Below are 20675 nucleotides of genomic sequence, written 5' to 3'. Positions count from 1 at the left end.
GTTTAAGTAGTTCTAAGTTCTGGGGGGCTGACCTTAGATGTTAAGTCCCATAGTGCTCAGAGCCATTTGAACCATTTTCTTTCGAGAAATATGAGTACATAGCGTAGAAACCACCAGTCACTACTACAATTTTCTTCTTCTCCTCCTCCTCCTCCTCCTCCTTCTTCTTCTTCTTCTTCTTCTTCTTCTTCTTGTCGTCCATGCTTTCTAATACATCAAACTACTTTCAGAGTGCCAAAATATACTTCATTAAATAAAATGTCTATAAAACCTTGCACTGTACAGTGTATTTGCAATGAGACATTCTCAGTTCCTGAAATCCATCGCCTCTGGCCTACCGATGAGCACTGCAGTTCTGGGTCCATGGATAGAACATGAGAATCCACCGCATTATGCCATACACAGACAGATCTGGCCTGCAGACAGATCAGTAAGACTAGATCCGATGGGCAGGTCCTGCACATTAGTGGGAAATAAGGGGCTTCAGATTGGCAGGCCTGATCCATTAGAGAAACCCACAGAAATGGCCTGCTGTTTTGACCCGTCGTGGAATTCCACTCACGTGGGCAGCTATTCAGGAGTCACAGAGAGCATGTTGATGAACTGAGGCCACATTAATCAATCCATGCAACAGATAACTTGTGCAAATACTCTGAGAATCAGTAATAATGATAGGTAGCAACTCACTGTAAAGATGATCGCTGAGCTGCAGATAGGCACCTAGAAAAGACAATCACACTCTCACAACTAAATTTTTAGTCATAGCTTTTGTCAGAAAATGAGAGCACACACTCATTCACACAATCACTCAGACACAGCTCATGTGCATGTAGCCGCCTTTTCGAGCTGTTGCATCTACAGTCTCTGAAAATCAGAGCCAAACAAACCAATCCTCACACCTCCCTGCCTCTTGATGGCAGCTGCTAGGCTAGTGGCAAGAAGTGGTGGCAGCACTGACTGCAAGCTGAGGGGAGTGGTAGGAAGGCGATGAGGGAATAGGGAAGCGGCGTACGTTCTCAACTGCATCAAGCCAGTGATGATGCATCATACATCATTAAACAAACCATTTCATCTACTGAGACAAAAACGAGATTTTTCCAGTGTTTTTTTTTTCTCCAAATTTCCCTGACTTGTTTGGAATTCCCTGATTTCTACAACTTGTGGCAAGCCTGAATGAGTACAAGAAATTGACATATTAAATTGACATATTAAACAGTAATACATACAGCCGCAACACATTCTGGTGGGAAAGTTGTTACCATTTGTCAGCTAGAGCAACACTAGTGCTCCAAACAGTGAGAAAGCAGTCACGTGTCATAAGGATAATATAAGTTTTTAATTATTTTTCTGCTTAATCAATGAAATGATTGTTATATTTTTTTCCATTCCATGTGTTAGTAAAGTATCAAGGCACATGAATTATTGTGAATTAAATGTAAAAACTGCCGAATTTCACTTATTCTGACATAAGCTGCATCTTATTCATGAACAAATACCTTTGAATATGTATATAATTGAAGCTTAATCTCCTGACAGCAAGAGAATATACACACATACTTTAAGCGTCAGAAGCATATATGTCTGTTCTTGTCTGTTCTTATTATGATGATTTCATTGACACACAAAATATTTGCCCAGTCCTACACATCACTCGACTTTCTGATACATGAATATTGTTGTAAATGCAGTTACTTTTGTTTCAAAAGTGAATGACTTGAAGATACTTGGATTTTGTGGCTCAGAGGTAACGACAGCAGAAAGGTTGATTTCCTTTCTGTTGGGAAACAGTTTTATTGCTTTTGACATTTTATTATGTCTGTGTGATTTTTCCCTTCAGATACAGGTCTAGTGTCTTACTTGGTACATTAAATAACATAGGTATTGCATCCCGTACAGGATTATCATGTCCCACATTCACCGACTTGGCTGGAATAGCAGCGAACAAAACTTCATATTGTTGGGTACATACTAGATGTCATTCTGCAAAAAGTCGGGTCTTCTGGTGTTTACTAGTAATTTTTTGTTATTAAAGAAAGACAAAATTCTTCAGTAAATGTCTGCACATTACAAGAGAACCATAAATAAACAGTCCTGTAACATAGAGACAGAGGGGCTGGCCAGTACTTACCTCAGCTCGGTACAGCCGATAGATACACAAAACAGAACAGAAAATTTACGTTCCTAGCTTTCGGAACTTTGTTCCTTCATCAGGGAGGAGAGAGTGGAAAGAAAGGGAAGAAGGGAAAGTGGATTCAGTTACTCACAACCCAGGTTATGAAGCACCAGGGAAAGGTAAACAGGGAGGGTAGCAAGGATGGAGGCATGGTTGTCAGAGGGAAGCCAAAGATATTCTATTGTAAGTACTGTGCCAGATTCAAACCAAAGAGGATGCATACAGAAGTAAAGAGGGATATAGTATAAAGATAATCACAACTATGTAGGATGAAAAGACGCATGAGTGGCTAAAGAGGAAAGGGAAAGAGAGTAAGACTGAAGAGTAAATGGGAGTGAGACGGCTTAACATAGGTTCAGTCCAGGGGGATGGCAGGATGAAAGGATGTGTTGGAGTGCAAGTTCCCTTCTCCGCAGTTCCAAGGGACTGGTGTTGGATAGGAGAAGCCAAATGGCACGTACGGTGTAGAAGGTTCCTAAGTCCCTAGAATTATGCTGGAGGGCATGCTCTGCTACTGGGTATTGGACAACTCCTAGGCAGACAGTTGGTCTGCGTCCGTTCATGTGCTCAGCCAGTTTAGTTGTCTCCCGCAACTATACTGCAGACCTTATCCACAAACAGATCTACCAAGTAATACATTCCTCCCCGTCCAACAACAATGTTCCTACCCCCAGACCACACAGGAGCATCCCCCTTGTCACCCAATATTACCCTGGCCTCGAATACATCAACAAATTACTCTGCCAGGGATATGACTTTCTCAAGTCAAGCCCTGAAATGAGATCATCCCTTGACAAAATTCTCCCCACACCACCCAGAGTTGCCTTTCGTTGCCCCCCTAACCTCCGTAACATCCTTGTCAAATCCTACAATATTCCCAGACTACCTTCTCTACCCAGCGGTTCCTACCCCTGTAACCGACCCCGATGCAAAACCTGCCCCATGCATCCCCCCACAACCACCTACCCCAGCCCCGCTACAGGTAAAACATACACAATTCAAGGCAGGGCCACATGTTAAATAACACATGTCATTTATCAGCTGACATGCCTGCACTGCACAGCCTTTTACATCGGTATGACAACAACTAAACTAGCTGAGCTCATGAACGGACACAGACGAACTGTCTGCCTAGGAGATGTCCAATACCAGTAGCAGAGCATGCCCTCCAGCATAATTCTAGGGACCTAGGAACCTGCTATACTGTACGTGCCATTTGGCTTCTCCCACACAACACCAGTCCCTCGGCACTGCGGAGATGGGAACTTGCGCTCCAACACATCCTTTCATCCCACCATCCCTCTTGACAGAACCTACGTTAACCAACCTCTCTCCCATTTACTCTTCAGTCTTCTCCTCTTTCCCTTTCCTCTTTAGCCATTCACGCATCTTTTCATCCTACATATTTGTGTTTATCTTTATACTATATACCTCTTTACTTCTGTATGCATCCTCTTTGGTTTGAAGCTGGCACAGTACTTACAGTAGAATATCTTTGGCTTCCCTCTGACAACCATGCCACCATCCTTGCTACCCTCCCTGTTTACCTTTCCCTATTGCTTCATAACCTGGGTTGTGAATCCACCTTCCCTTCTTCCCTTTCTTTCCCCTCTCTCCTCCCTGACGAAGGAATAAAGTTCCGAAAGCTAGGAACGTAAATTTTCTGTTCTGTTTTGTGTATCTATCAGCTTTACTGAGCTGAGGTAAGTACTGGCCAGCCCTTCTATCTCTTTGTTAGTATTTGTTTCACATCTTTGTATGAGATTTTCCATTAATCATTTAGTCCTGTAACATACTTTTTCATACTTCCCTGTGTCCTTAGAAAACTATAGATTGACAAATGTAATGTTATTTTCTAGTTATTGTTGATTTTTATGGTACTCAATATGCTTTGAGTTGTAAAAACTATGTTACAAATCAACATAAACAATAGTATTTGCACTCATCCTATATCATATTCAGCAGTGTCCCTGGCTGCTTGCTACACAGCTATCGCAGTTGGTAACAAAAACGAGACAGAGTGTTGCGACTTAACGTTACACTGTGGTTTCACTCTTGAGCCACTGGGACACGCAGTTTTCAACCCCCATTTGAAACCAATTTCACAGTTGTCTTAGACAATCTCAACTCTCAAAACTCATGTAAAATCATAATGCTGACAACAAATCATAATCATAACAAACAGAAATGAACTGAAAATTTAATAAATTTGAATTAAAAGCACTTACTGCCCCAGCAGTTTCATTTTGAAACACTCACAAAATCAATAGTACAAACTAAAATTTACATTACAAGAACTTAAGGCATACATACTTTCACTGTCAATGATACCCTCATGGTGTAGACAGGACACAACAAACTTTCAATAGGAAATTGAAAAAGAATGTAGGAAAGTCATCGAAAAGGAAGAAAGTTTTGTTGTTTGGCAGTTCTCATGCCAGAGGTGTAGGCCAACTTCTGCAGGAGGAATTAGGACCAGAATACCAGGTCACAAATTTTTTCAAACCAAGTGCTAGTCTGGATCAGGTGACAGAGGATTTAGGTTCACTCTGTAAAGGATTTACCAGGGAAGACACCGTGGTTATTGTGGGAGGGCCAGGGAACAGCATCGACAGAGATCCTGGGTACAGTATAGAGTGTGACCTGGTAAAGATTGCGTCGGCATCGAGACACACCAATGTAGAATTTGTATCTGTCCTGAGACGCCATGACCGGCCTCATTTGAACTCTTCTGTTGGGAGAGTTAATTTGGAGTTGGAACGGCTGCTTGGGTCGGGTGCGGGGGCTCATATTGGTGTGGTTCCTGTTGATTATCTCAGTAGGTGGGACTATACCAGGCACGGCCTACATCTCAACAGGAAAGGGAAGGGGAAACTGGCTGGGGTAATAGCAGGAAATTTAAGGGGGGGAGGCACTGCCATGAATGGTAAAATACCAGTGGTTACAGGTGTTGGAGCAGCACCTTTTTTAGGATAGGTAAGACAGAAAGATGTCAAGTTCTACGAGAGGTCAGGATTGAAACAAATTTTCAGTTTAGGAAAGAAATTAAACAGCACAATTCTAGCACATTGGATCACCAATCACAGCTATCAATTATAAATTTTCACCAATCACCAGAAATTTTATCTCCACCAAGTTGTATCTCAGTCCTAGGTAATTGCATTGATGAATTAAAGTCACCCAACCCAATTGACATAATCTGCCTCTCTGAACACCATGTGACCACTGGTATAGGAACTAGGCCTAAGCACAATGAGAAACTCAGACAGGGGAGTACTGCAAATGTTAGAATAAGGAAAGGTTCTCATAAAAGTATAATTAAAAATAATCTAAGTATATTTCATCAAAATATTGGGAGTTTAAAGAATAAAGTAGATGAGCTTCTGGTTTGTTTAGAAGATTTAGAAGCTGAGAATGAAATAGATATACTATGCCTGTCTGAGCATCACATTGTTACTGATATGGATAAGGTAAATGTAAGTGGTTATAAGCTCTCTGCACATGTAATGAGAGAAAATATGGAGAAAGGAGTAGTTGCCATATATGTCAAAAGTTATCATTGTGCAAAAAGTATAGAAACAAAAAAGTTTTGTGTAGAGAAACATATAGAAGCATGTGCCTGTGAGCTTAAATTAAATAAAGGCACATTTATAATTGTAACTGTATATAGGTCCCCATCAGGAAATTTTCATCTATTTCTGAAAAATTTGGACTCCTTGTTGTGCTATCTGTCAGACAGGGGGAAGCAAATTATTATTTGTGGGGACTTCAATGTAGATTCTCTGAAAGAGGGTAATAGGAAAAATGACCTTGAAGTATTACTCGGTTCTTTCAATTTGACACCCGTTATTGATTTTCCTACTCGGGTGGTAAAGGATAGCAGCTCACTGATAGATAACTTCTTTATAGACCAAGATAAGTTTAACCAGATAAATGCTCAGCCTGTTGAGAATGGTCTTTCTGATCATGGTGCACAGCTAGTTACAATATATGACATAGTTCCATTCAGCAATACTAAACAGTCCTCCAAAGTAGTACGTTCAGTCAACGATTTAACAATTGCAAATTTCAGGGAAAGCCTACAGCAGTTAGACTGGGATGAGGTGTACCGTGAACCTGATGCCAATTTAAAATATAATTTATTTCATGACTTTTTGTAAATGCATTTGAAAACTGCTTCCCCAAGAAAATAGTTAAATATACTCGTAAGAAACCTTGTAACAAACCATGGCTTACTAAGGGTATAAAAATATCTTGTAACCGGAAAAGGGAAATGTATCTGACAGCAAGAAAGAGTAGTGACCCAGAAACTATCAAAAATTATAAAAACTACTGTGTTATATTAAGAAAAGTTATTAAAAAGTCCAGGAGTATGTGTATCATGTCTGAAATCAGCAACTCTGATAATAAAATTAAAACAATTTGGAATATTATTAAAAGAGAAACAGGTCAACCAAGAGCAGAGGAAGACAGTATTACCATCAAATTGAATGAAAACTTTACGAACAAAAAGTCAGAAGTTGAAAATATTTTTAATAATCATTTTCTAAATGTTGTGGATATAGTAGGATCCAGGTGTTCATTAGAAGATGCTAGGCTGTTAATGGAAGAGGCCATACCTATGCAATTTGATACAATTGAAATCTCACCCACTTCTCCCTCTGAAATTAGGAAAATAATAAACTTGCTTAAAAGCAAAAACTCACATGGAATTGATGGCATTTCCAGCAAAATACTAAAAGCTTGTTCTCAACAGATAAGTAAGATTCTCAGCCACCTGTGTAATAGCTCTCTGGAACAGGGCATTTTCCCTGATAGACTGAAATATGCTATTGTTATACCTTTGCATAAAAAGGGGGATAGATCTGATGTCAACAATTACCGTCCAATCTCCCTTCTAACAGCTTTATCCAAAATTTTTGAGAAAGTAATGCATTCAAGAGTAGCTTCACATATCTGTAAAAATGAAGTACTAACAAAATGTCAGTTTGGTTTCCAGAAAGGTTTTTCAACAGAAAATGCCATATATGCTTTCACCAGTCAAATTTTGAATGATCTGAATAACCGAACACCACCCATTGGGATTTTTTGTGATCTCTCAAAGGCTTTTGATTGTGTAAATCATGAAATTCTGCTAGACAAGCTCAAGTATTGTGGCATGAGTGGGACAGTGCACAAATGGTTTAATTCGTACCTAACTAGAAGAGTGCAGAAAGTTGAAATAAGTAGTTCTCGTAACATGCAAAGATCAGCACATTCCTCAAACTGGGGAACTATCAAGAATGGGGTTCCACAAGGGTCAGTCTTGGGTCCTTTGTTGTTCTTATTATATATTAATGACTTGCCATTCTATATTCATGAAGAGGCAAAGTTAGTTCTCTTCGCTGATGATACAAGTATAGTAATCACACCTGAGAAACAAGAATTAACTGATGAAATTGTCAATACTGTCTTTCAGAAAATTACTAAGTGGTTCCTTGTAAACGGACTCTCACTGAATTTTGATAAGACACAGTACATACAGTTCCGTACAGTGAATGGTATGACGCCATTAATAAATATAGACCTTAATCAGAAGCATATAGCTAAGGTAGAATATTCCAAATTTTTAGGTATGTCCATTGATGAGAGATTAAATTGGAAGAAACACATTGATGATACGCTGAAACGTTTGAGTTCAGCTACTTATGCAATAAGGGTCATTGCAAATTTTGGTGATAAACATCTTAGTAAATTAGCTTACTACGCCTATTTTCACTCATTGCTTTCATATGGCATCATATTTTGGGGTAATTCATCACTGAGGAATAAAGTATTTATTGCACAAAAGCGTGTAATCAGAATAATAGCTGGAGTCCACCCAAGATCATCCTGCAGACACTTATTTAAGGATCTAGGGATATTCACAGTAGCTTCTCAGTATATATACTCTCTTATGAAATTTGTTATTAACAACCAAACCCAATTCAAAAGTAATAGCAGTGTGCATAACTACAATACTAGGAGAAAGTACGATCTTCACTATTCAAGATTAAATCTAACTTTGGCACAGAAATAGTATCAAAAGTCTGACAGATAAAAGAATTTCTGAATGACAACTCCTTCTACTCCATAGAGGAATTTTTAGATATAAATTAAGGAAAAAAAGAAAAAAACAAAAATATTAAAAAAAATAAAAATAAAAAATAAAGAAAAACAAAAAAACACAAAAAAATAAAGTTGTTATATTAACTTAAGTATGTTGTTAAATTAACCTAATTATGTCATGTATTGGAAAATTCGACTCGTTCCACATCATTACGAAATATCGTATTCATGATCCATGGAACTAGTATTAATCTAATCTAATCTAATCTAATCTCTAATCTATGGTCTCTTATATATGCACTGAAGCACCAAAGAAACTGGTATAGGCATGCATATCAAATACAGATATATGTAAACAGACAGAATATGGCATTGTGGTTGGCAACACATATATAAGGCTATAAGTGTCTGGCGCATTTGTTAGTTAGGTTACTGCTGCTAAAATGCAGGTTATCAATATTTAAGTGAGTTTGAATGTAGGTTATAGTCGGCACACGAGTGATGGGACACAGTATCTCCAAGGTAGTGATGAAGTGGGGATTTTCCCATATGACTATTTCACAAGTGTACCATGAATATCGGGAATCTGGTAAAATATAAAATCTTTGACATTGCTGAGGCCGGTAAAAGATAGTGAAAGAATGGGACCAATGACAACTGAAGACAACCATTCAACATGACAAAAGTGCAACAATTCTGCAAATTGCGGCAGATTTCAGTGCTAGGCCTTCAGCAAATGTCAGCACGTGAACCATTCAACGAAACATCATCGATATGGACTTTCTGAGCTGAAGGCCCACTTGTGTACCCTTGATGACAATGCAGCACAAAGCTTTACGCCTCACCTGGGCCTGTCAACAGCAACATTGGACTGTTGATGACTGGAAACATGTTGCCTGGTCGGACAAGTCTCATTTTAAATTGTATAGAGCAGATGGACATGTTCAGGTATGGAAACAACCTCATGAATCCGTGGACCATGCATGTCAGCAGGGACTGTTCAAGCAGGTGAAGGCTCTGTAATGGTGTGGGACGTGTGCAGTTGGAGTGATATGAGATGCCTGATACATGTAGATATGACTCTGACAGGTGACATGTATGTAAGCATCCTATCTGATCACCTGCATCCTTTCATGTCCATTGTGCATTCCGACAGATCTGGGAAATTCCAGCAGGACAATACAACACCCCACATGTCCAGAATTTCTGCAGAGTGACTCCAGGAACACACTTCTGGGTTTAAAAACTTCCGCTGGCCATGGAACTCCCCAGACGTGAACATTATTGAGCATATCTCAGATGCCTTGCAAGGTGCTGTTCAGAAGAGATCTCCACCCCTTCGTACTCTTACATATTTATGGACAGCCCTGTAGAATTCATGGTGCCAGTTCCCTCCAGCACTATTTCAGACTTTAGTCGAGTCCATGCCACATTGTGTTGTGGCACTTCTGCATGCTTACAGGGGCCCTACACGATATTAGGAAGGTGTGTGTGATATATTATAATCATATAGCATAATCTCAGTGACAACTGTCATTTTGAGAATCATTAGTGATTGTTACAATGCATTACATTCATAGAATTACCTCATTGTACCACTACATGTCTCTGTCTTGCAATAGCACAAGTTGTTTGATGCAAAAGGCACTGGTACGTAAAAAAAAAATAAAAAAATAAAAATGGTGATTTGAAGCAGAAAACTGTGGTACTCAAAGGGTTAAGACAGACATGTACACAACTATCTTGTTACTGGTCATCATGTTGCCATATTTTTCACCGGGAAAGTGTACCACAATAATTGTGAAACTGACTGGTTCCAAGTTATAGTGAGAGGTCACAATTAAAATCCATATAGCATGCAAATAACTAACTGCGAAGACTGACCACTCTTCATAGACCAATGTAATACAAGGTTAGTGGGTTTATAAACACTAGCGAAAATCACTACCACATTCTTAATTCAGTATCTGAAATAGAACGAACTCATAAAATGATCATAATATGAATAAGGTATGCATTACAAGAGTGTACAGGAAGAATGGGAAAACATACTCTACTGGCAGGCTGTGACAACTAGATGGCAAGATCCAGAAAAGCTCATTTTTCAGTCATAGTTAACAATACTGTCAGGGACAGATTGTGAGCATAAAGGGCTTTGAGTCCCATTTAGATATTGTTGTTGTTGTTGTTGTTGTTTTTATAGAAAAATGGCTATTTGTATTGTGTAAGTTTATGAAGCTGGGTTGAAGATCATGACTTGTGGCTAATAAATAAGGTACATGACATTCCATTAGCTACATTCATTAATGAAACATGTGTTCAAAATGTTGATCTCCACAGCCAATACAGAGCTGTGCACATTATTGTTCACAGAATCTGACATATAACACCACCTCCCATATAACAGATTGGTTTTCTTTGGTGGTGGCTGTCAAACGTGGACAAATTCTATTGATATGATTTTCTGGCTCCTGTACATTATCTTATTTGTTTCAAGTGTCTCCACAGAAAATTAATACTTGGTATTATTGTTAAACGGCGAATGTAATAATGTAGCATGTTATGTAATTGGGATGTTTTGAGACCCTGTACTGGCCAGCTCTGGGCGATGACATGTCAAAGGCAAGGGGTTGGTGTCAACTATCGTTAATTGTATAAGCTTGTGGACAGATCACAGGGCATAAAATTGCTGTCTCAAAGTGTACCTCTTGTCACTGTATGCCACAGGGCTTACATATTGGCAAGGATGCAGGAATGCCACCACTGCGTGCTCAAACTATAGAAAAATGTTACCTGGATCAGCAAGTTACAGTACATATTAGTACATGCCAAAGTACACTGAAAATCACAAAAGGCACTTCATTATTGTTGTTGTAATCTGAAGAGACTACAGAGACTGGTTTGATGCAGCTCTCCATGCTACTATCCTGTGCAAGCTTCTTCATCTCCAAGTAACTACTGCATCCTACATCCTTCTGAATCTGCTTAGTGTATTCATCTCTTGGTCTCCCTCTGGGATTTTTACCCTTCACACTGCCCTTCAATACTAAATTGGTGATCCCTTGATGCCTCAGGACATGTCCTACCAACCAATCCCTTCTTATAGTCAAGTTGTGCCACAAATTCCTCTTCTCCCCAATTCGATTCAGTACCTCCTCATTAGCTGCGTGATCTACTCATCTAATCTTCAGAATTCTTCTGTAGCACCAAATTTTGAAGGCTTCTAATCTCTTCCTGTATGAACCATTTACTGTCCATGTTTCAATTCCATACATGCTACACTCCATGCAAATACTTTCAGAAAATACTTCCTGACACTTAAATCTATACTCAATGTCAACAAATTTCTCTTCTTCAGAAACGCTTTCCTTGCAATCACCAGTCTACATTTTATATCCTCTCTACTTTGACCATCATCAGTTTTAATTCCCTCAGCATCACCTGATTTAATTCGACTACATTCCATTAACCTCGTTTTGCTTTTGTTGATGTTCATCTATCCTCCTTTCAAGACACTGTCAACTCTGTTCAACTGCTCTTCCAGGTCCTTTACTGTCTCTGACAGAATTACAATGTCATCGGCAAACCTCAAAGTTTTTATTTCTTCTCCATGGATTGTAATTCCTACACCGAATTTTTCTTTTGTTTTCTATACTGCTTGCTCAATATACAGATTGAATAACATCGGGGATAGGCTATGACCCTGTCTCACTCCCTTCCCAACCACTGCTTGCCTTTCGTACCCCTCCAGTCTTATAACTGCCATCTGGTTTCTTTATAAATTGTAAATAGCCTTTCGCTCCCTGTATTTGACCCCTGCCACCTTCAGAATTTGAAAGAGAATATTCCAGTCAACATTGTCAAAAGCTTTCTCTAAGTCTACAAATGCTAGAAATGTAGGTTTCCCTTTCCTTAATCTATCTTCTAAGATAAGTTGTAGGGTCAGTATTGCCTCAAGTGTTCCAAAATTTCTACAGAATCCAAACTGATCTTCCCAGAGAATCCAAACTGATCTTCCCAGAGATCAGCTTCTACCAGTTTTTCCATTCATCTGTAATGAATATGTGTTAGTATTTTAAAGCTAAGACTTATTAAACTGATAGTTTAGTAATTGTCACACCTGTCAACACCTGCTTTCTTTGCGATTGGGATTATTGCGTTCTTTTTTAAGTCTGGCGGTATTTTGCCTGTCTCGTACGTCTTTCTCACCAGATGGTCGAGTTTTGTCAGGGCTGGCTCTCCCAAGGCTATCAGTAGTTCTGATGGGATGTTGTCTACTCCTGGGGCCTTGTTTCGACTTAGGTCTTTCAGTGCTCTGTCAAACACTTCACGCAGTATCATGTCTCCTATTTCATCTTCGTCTACATTCTCTTCCATTTCTATAATATTGTCCTCAAGAACATCGCCCTTGTATAGACCCTCTACATCCTCCTTCCACCTTTCTGCTTTCCCTTCTTTGCTTAGAACTGGGTTTCCATCTGAGCTCTTGATATTCATACAAGTGGTTCTCTTCTCTCCAAAGGTCTCTTTAATTTTCCTGTAGGCAGTATCTATCTTACCCCTAGTGAGATAAGCCTCTCTACATCCTTACATTTGTCCTCTAGCCATCCCTGCTTAGCCATTTTGCACTTCCTGTCGATCTCATTTTTGAGATGTTTGTATTCCTTTTTGCCTACTTCATTTTTATATTTTCTCCTTTCATCAATTGAATTCAATATCTCTTCTGTTACCCAAGGATTTCTACTAGCCCTTGTCTTTTTACCTACTTCATCCTCTGCCGCCTTCACTATTTCATCTCTCAAAGCCACTCATTCTTGTTCTGCTGTATTTCTTTCCCCTGTTCTTGTCAACCATTCCCTAATGCTCTCTCTGAAACTCTCTACAGCCTCTGGTTCTTTCAGTTTATCCAGGTCCCATCTCCTTAAATTTCCACCTTTTGCAGTTTCTTCAGTTTTAATCTACAGTTCATAACCAACAGATTGTGGTCAGAGTCCATATCAGCCTCTGTAAATGTCTTACAATTTAAAACCTGGTTCCTAGATCACTGTCTTTGTCTCCAGGCCTCTTCCACATATACAATCGTCTTTCATGATTCTTAAACCAAGTGTCAGCTATGATTAACCTATGCTTTGTGCAAAATTTTACCAAACAGCTTCCTCTTTCATTCCTTACCCTCATTCGATATTCACCTACTACTTTTCCTTCTCTTCCTTTGCCTACTATTGAATGCCAGTCTCCCATGATTATTAAAGTTTCATCTCCCTTCACTGTCTGAATAATTTCTTTTATCTTGTCATATGTTATACATTTCTTCAATCTCTTCATCATCTGCGGGGCTAGTTGGCATATAAAACTACACTACTGTGGTAGGCGTGGGATTCGTGTCCATCTTGGTTACAATAATGTGTTCATTGTGCTGTTTGATGTAGCTTACTCGTGCTCCTATTTTTTTATTCATTATTAAACCTACTCCTGCATTACCCCTATTTGATTTTGTATTTATAACCGTGTATTCATCTAACCAGAAGTCTTGCTTCTCCTGCCACTGAACTTCACTAATTCCCACTATATCTAACTTAAGTCTATCCATTTCCCTTTTTAAATTTTCTAACCTGCCTACCTGATTAAGGGATCTGACATTCCGCACTCCAATCCGCAGAACACCAGTTTCAGTTCTCCTGATTATGACATCCTCCTGAGTACATCCTGCCCAGAGATCTGAATGGGGGACTATTTATTTCTGGAATATTTTACCCCAAGAGGATGCCATCATCATTTAACCATACAGTAAGCTGCAAGCCCTTGGGAAAAATTGCGGCTGTAGTTTCCCTTTGCTTTCAGCCGTTCGCAGTACCAGCACAGCAAGGCCGTTTATGTTACAAGGCCAGATCAGACAATCATCCAGACTATTGTCCCTGCAACTACTGCAAGGGAACCACATGTTTGTCTGGCCTCTCAACAGATACCCCTCCATTGTGGTAGCACCTATGGCACAGCTATCTGTTTCACTGAGGCATGCAAGCCTCCCCAACAACAGCGACGTCCATAGTTCATGGGATACTGTTAGCCAATAGAGCGCTTTGTTGTGGTTACTGGGTGTATTCTTGTGTGGGGGATATATTGTTTAGGTGCAGCACTCCAAAGGTAAGCTGTGCCATCATCAAGACAATGCACCATCTCACAGCTAACGAACTGTCATAGTATAATTTGAGAGTGCTTCATGGGCTTGAGGGTGCTTGTGTGGTGCCACAGGTCAGGTGGACCCACTACTATTGTACCTTGGTGTAAAACCCATCACGGTAGCCATTACATTGTGGGAGGAGGTGGGGGGGGGAGGGGTGAGGTGTCGTAAAGTATTTGCATCGTGGTAGCCCCTGCCCGTACAGGGATTGCACTGTTGGGGCCTGAGCTGGAAACTCCCTTTGCAAGCTGAGGAGTGTGTGGTGTGTACCCACCATGACTGGGGCACACGGAGTCTGGGCACTGGTTTACTGGCCAGGTAGCTGGGTGGCGCCTGTGGGGATAGCCACTGTTCAGAATGGGTGGCACCATAGTGGAAGACTCCCACGTGAAACTAATCAAACTTCCTTCAGGTAGAACACATTGAGGAAAGGTTTGTAGAAGTGGCAACAATTTGAAAAATGAATAGTGGCTCTGTTCTGCTTAAAACAGCTGCTCGCCTGCAACAAACTGGGTGACATTCCTGTCAATATAACTCCCCATGAAAGTCTGAATAAGGTACAGGGTATCATTTTCCACTGAGATCTCCTTTTACAGACTGATATAAAGTTACCGAAGTATAAGTTTAATAAGCCACGGCTGCAAAATACTAACACGAATTATTTACAGATGAACGGAAAAACTGGTAGAAGCCGACCTTGGGGAAGATCAGTTCGGATTCTGTAGAAATGTTGCAACACGTGAGGCAATACTGACCCTACGACTTACATTAGAAAATAGATTAAGGAAAGGCAAACCTACGGTTCTAGCATTTGTAGACTTAGAGAAAGCTTTTGACAATGTTAACTGGAATATTCTCTTTCAAATTCTGAAGGTGGCAGGGGTCAAATACAGGGAGCGAAAGGCTATTTACAATTTGTACAGAAACCAGATGGCAGTTATAAGAGTCGAGGGACATGAAAGGGAAGCAGTGGTTGGGAAGGGAGTAAGACAGGGTTGTAGCCTCTCCCCAATGTTGTTCAATCTGTATATTGAGCAAGCAGTAAAGGAAACAAAAGAAAAATTCGGAGTAGGTATTAAAATTCATGGAGAAGAAATAAAAACTTTGAGGTTCGCCGATGACATTGTAATTCTGTCAGAGACAGCAAAGGACTTGGAAGAGCAGTTGAATGGAATGGACAGTGTCTTGAAAGGAGGATATAAGATGAACATCAACAAAAGCAAAACAAGGATAATGGAATGTAGTCTAATTAAGTCGGGTGATGCTGAGGGAATTAGATTAGGAAATGAGGCACTTAAAGTAGTAAAGGAGTTTTGCTATTTGGGGAGCAAAATAACTGATGATGGTCGAAGTAGAGAGGATATAAAATGTAGGCTGGCAATGGCAAGGAAAGCGTTTCTGAAGAAGAGAAATTTGTTAACATCCAGTATTGATTTAAGTGTCAGGAAGTCATTTCTGAAAGTATTTGTATGGAGTGTAGCCATGTATGGAAGTGAAACATGGACGATAAATAGTTTGGACAAGAAGAGAATAGAAGCTTTTGAAATGTGGTGCTACAGAAGAATGCTGAAGATTAGATGGGTAGATCACATAACTAATGAGGAAGTATTGAATAGGATTGGAGAGAAGAGAAGTTTGAGGCACAACTTGACCAGAAGAAGGGATCGGTTGGTAGGACATGTTCTGAGGCATCAAGGGATCACCAATTTAGTATTGGAGGGCAGCGTGGAGGGTAAAAATCGTAGAGGGAGACCAAGAGATGAATACACTAAGCAGATTCAGAAGGATGTAGGTTGCAGTAGGTACTGGGAGATGAAAAAGCTTGCACAGGATAGAGTAGCATGGAGAGCTGCATCAAACCAGTCTCAGGACTGAAGACCACAACAACAACAACAACAACAACAACTTAGAACCTCTTGTAGACTGCTCTTTAAACAGCTGCACAAACTGACAACAGTCTAACAGTACATTTACTCCATTACAAAGTATGTCATGAACAGTCAGTCACAGTTTAAAAACAACAGTAACATTCATAAATATAATACTAGACGAAGATCTGACTGACCCATCACTCAACTTTAGTATGGTACAAAAGGCAGTGAGGTATATGGCTATTAAAAACTTTTATCAACTTTCCCAGTGACCTAATGAATTTAATATACAACAAAATTGACTTCAAACACAAACTGTAATCATAGCTGTTCCTACTGCTTCAGATTTCTGAGTGGGTGAATGTTTGTTCAAGTATAAATAACTTTAAAACAGATAAAAAATTATAGCTCTTTGGAATCTCAACAATATGAAAAAGTAGTTTTATTAAATGTTTTGCAAAATTAACCTTTTTTATCAAAGGAAGCAAGGACATGGTTGCTACAAGTTTCCCCAAGTAAACTTTCATGATATTTCCCTGATTTCCAGACAGGTTTTAGCATTTTTCCCTGACAGATTTTGAGATCTCAAAAACATGTAAGGACATTCGTATTTCTCTCCCATGTGAACAAAAATCTTAAGTACTAACCTCAACATCTTTTGTAATAAACTGTTGTTAGATGGAGAAAGCAAGTCAAATGGTCTGCGTGTTTCATTAAGACTACTGTTGTTATTTTATTTCAATAAAACAAAACACATTTGGTGACAAAAATATGCACTTTCTTGGAGTCACCTTCACTGTTTTCAGAAATAACTTCAGAAAAAATTAGGCCTCTTGCAAGAAGTGTACAAGACAGGGAAGAGTTGTGTAAACCAACATTATAGGTGACTGCCAATAAATATTGGTTCTACTATACTTGTTATTGTCGTTTATTACCCACTGTGTTATGTCAATTATTTTATGGGTATTGTGTGATTTTTCTTTTGAGAGCCGGCCAGTGTGGCCAAGCAGTTCTAGGCACTACAGTCTGGAACCACGCAACTGCTACGGTCGCAGGTTCGAATCCTGCCTCGGGCATGGATGTGTGTGATGTCCTTAGGTTAGTTAAGTTTAAGTAGTTCTAAGTTCTGGGGGGCTGACCTTAGATGTTAAGTCCCACAGTGCTCAGAGCCATTTGAACCATTTTCTTTCGAGAAATATGAGTACATAGCGTAGAAACCACCAGTCACTACTACAATTTTCTTCTTCTTCTTCTTCTTCTTCTTCTTCTTCTTGTTCTTCTTCTTGTCGTCCATGCTTTCTAATACATCAAACTACTTTCAGAGTGCCAAAATATACTTCATTAAATAAAATGTCTATAAAACCTTGCACTGTACAGTGTATTTGCAATGAGACATTCTCAGTTCCTGAAATCCATCGCCTCTGGCCTACCGATGAGCACTGCAGTTCTGGGTCCATGGATAGAACATGAGAATCCACCGCATTATGCCATACACAGACAGATCTGGCCTGCAGACAGATCAGTAAGACTAGATCCGATGGGCAGGTCCTGCACATTAGTGGGAAATAAGGGGCTTCAGATTGGCAGGCCTGATCCATTAGAGAAACCCACAGAAATGGCCTGCTGTTTTGACCCGTCGTGGAATTCCACTCACGTGGGCAGCTATTCAGGAGTCACAGAGAGCATGTTGATGAACTGAGGCCACATTAATCAATCCATGCAACAGATAACTTGTGCAAATACTCTGAGAATCAGTAATAATGATAGGTAGCAACTCACTGTAAAGATGATCGCTGAGCTGCAGATAGGCACCTAGAAAAGACAATCACACTCTCACAACTAAATTTTTAGTCATAGCTTTTGTCAGAAAATGAGAGCACACACTCATTCACACAATCACTCAGACACAGCTCATGTGCATGTAGCCGCCTTTTCGAGCTGTTGCATCTACAGTCTCTGAAAATCAGAGCCAAACACACCAATCCTCACACCTCCCTGCCTCTTGATGGCAGCTGCTAGGCTAGTGGCAAGAAGTGGTGGCAGCACTGACTGCAAGCTGAGGGGAGTGGTAGGAAGGCGATGAGGGAATAGGGAAGCGGCGTACGTTCTCAACTGCATCAAGCCAGTGATGATGCATCATACATCATTAAACAAACCATTTCATCTACTGAGACAAAAACGAGATTTTTCCAGTGTTTTTTTTTTTTTTCTCCAAATTTCCCTGACTTGTTTGGAATTCCCTGATTTCTACTACAACTTGTGGCAAGCCTGAATGAGTACAAGAAATTGACAAAAAGTAAACAATCATATTAAATAGTAATACATACAGCCGCAACACATTCTGGTGGGAAAGTTGTTACCATTTGTCAGCTAGAGCAACACTAGTGCTCCAAGCAGTGAGAAAGCAGTCACGTGTCATAAGGATAATATAAGTTTTTAATTATTTTTCTGCTTAATCAATGAAATGATTGTTATATTTTTTTCCATTCCATGTGTTAGTAAAGTATCAAGGCACATGAATTATTGTGAATTAAATGTAAAAACTGCCGAATTTCACTTATTCTGACATAAGCTGCATCTTATTCATCAACAAATACCTTTGAATATGTATATAATTGAAGCTTAATCTCCTGACAGCAAGAGAATATACACACATACTTTAAGCGTCAGAAGCATATATGTCTGTTCTTGTCTGTTCTTATTATGATGATTTCATTGACACACAAAATATTTGCCCAGTCCTACACATCACTCGACTTTCTGATACATGAATATTGTTGTAAATGCAGTTACTTTTGTTTCAAAAGTGAATGACTTGAAGATACTTGTATTTTGTGGCTCAGAGGTAATGACAGCAGAAAGGTTGATTTCCTTTCTGTTGGGAAACAGTTTTATTGCTTTTGACATTTTATTATGTCTGTGTGATTTTTCCCTTCAGATACAGGTCTAGTGTCTTACTTGGTACATTAAATAACATAGGTATTGCATCCCGTACAGGATTATCATGTCCCACATTCACCGACTTGGCTGGAAGAGCAGCGAACAAAACTTCATATTGTCGGGTACATACTAGATGTCATTCTGCAAAAAGTCGGGTCTTCTGGTGTTTACTAGTAATTTTTTGTTATTAAAGAAAGACAAAATTCGTCAGTAAATGTCTGCACATTACAAGAGAACCATAAATAAACAGTCCTGTAACATAGAGACAGAGGGGCTGGCCAGTACTTACCTCAGCTCGGTACAGCCGATAGATACACAAAACAGAACAGAAAATTTACGTTCCTAGCTTTCGGAACTTTGTTCCTTCATCAGGGAGGAGAGAGTGGAAAGAAAGGGAAGAAGGGAAAGTGGATTCAGTTACTCACAACCCAGGTTATGAAGCACCAGGGAAAGGTAAACAGGGAGGGTAGCAAGGATGGAGGCATGGTTGTCAGAGGGAAGCCAAAGATATTCTATTGTAAGTACTGTGCCAGATTCAAACCAAAGAGGATGCATACAGAAGTAAAGAGGGATATAGTATAAAGATAATCACAACTATGTAGGATGAAAAGACGCATGAGTGGCTAAAGAGGAAAGGGAAAGAGAGTAAGACTGAAGAGTAAATGGGAGTGAGACTGGTTAACATAGGTTCAGTCCAGGGGGATGGCAGGATGAAAGGATGTGTTGGAGTGCAAGTTCCCTTCTCCGCAGTTCCAAGGGACTGGTGTTGGATAGGAGAAGCCAAATGGCACGTACGGTGTAGAAGGTTCCTAGGTCCCTAGAATTATGCTGGAGGGCATGCTCTGCTACTGGGTATTGGACATCTCTTAGGCAGACAGTTGGTCTGCGTCCGTTCATGTGCTCAGCCAGTTTAGTTGTCTCCCGCAACTATACTGCAGACCTTATCCACAAACAGATCTACCAAGTAATACATTCCTCCCCGTCCAACAACAATGTTCCTACCCCCAGACCACACAGGAGCATCCCCCTTGTCACCCAATATTACCCTGGCCTCGAATACATCAACAAATTACTCTGCCAGGGATATGACTTTCTCAAGTCAAGCCCTGAAATGAGATCATCCCTTGACAAAATTCTCCCCACACCACCCAGAGTTGCCTTTCGTTGCCCCCCTAATCTCCGTAACATCCTTGTCAAATCCTACAATATTCCCAGACTACCTTCACTACCCAGTGGTTCCTACCCCTGTAACCGACCCCGATGCAAAACCTGCCCCATGCATCCCCCCACAACCACCTACCCCAGCCCCGCTACAGGTAAAACATACACAATTCAAGGCAGGGCCACATGTGAAATAGCACATGTCATTTGTCAGCTGACATGCCTGCACTGCACAGCCTTTTACATCGGTATGACAACAACT

Source organism: Schistocerca americana, chromosome 2, assembly GCF_021461395.2.
Source record: "Schistocerca americana isolate TAMUIC-IGC-003095 chromosome 2, iqSchAmer2.1, whole genome shotgun sequence".
Taxonomy (NCBI): Eukaryota; Metazoa; Arthropoda; class Insecta; order Orthoptera; family Acrididae; genus Schistocerca; species Schistocerca americana.
This window is presented reverse-complemented; position numbering follows the sequence as displayed.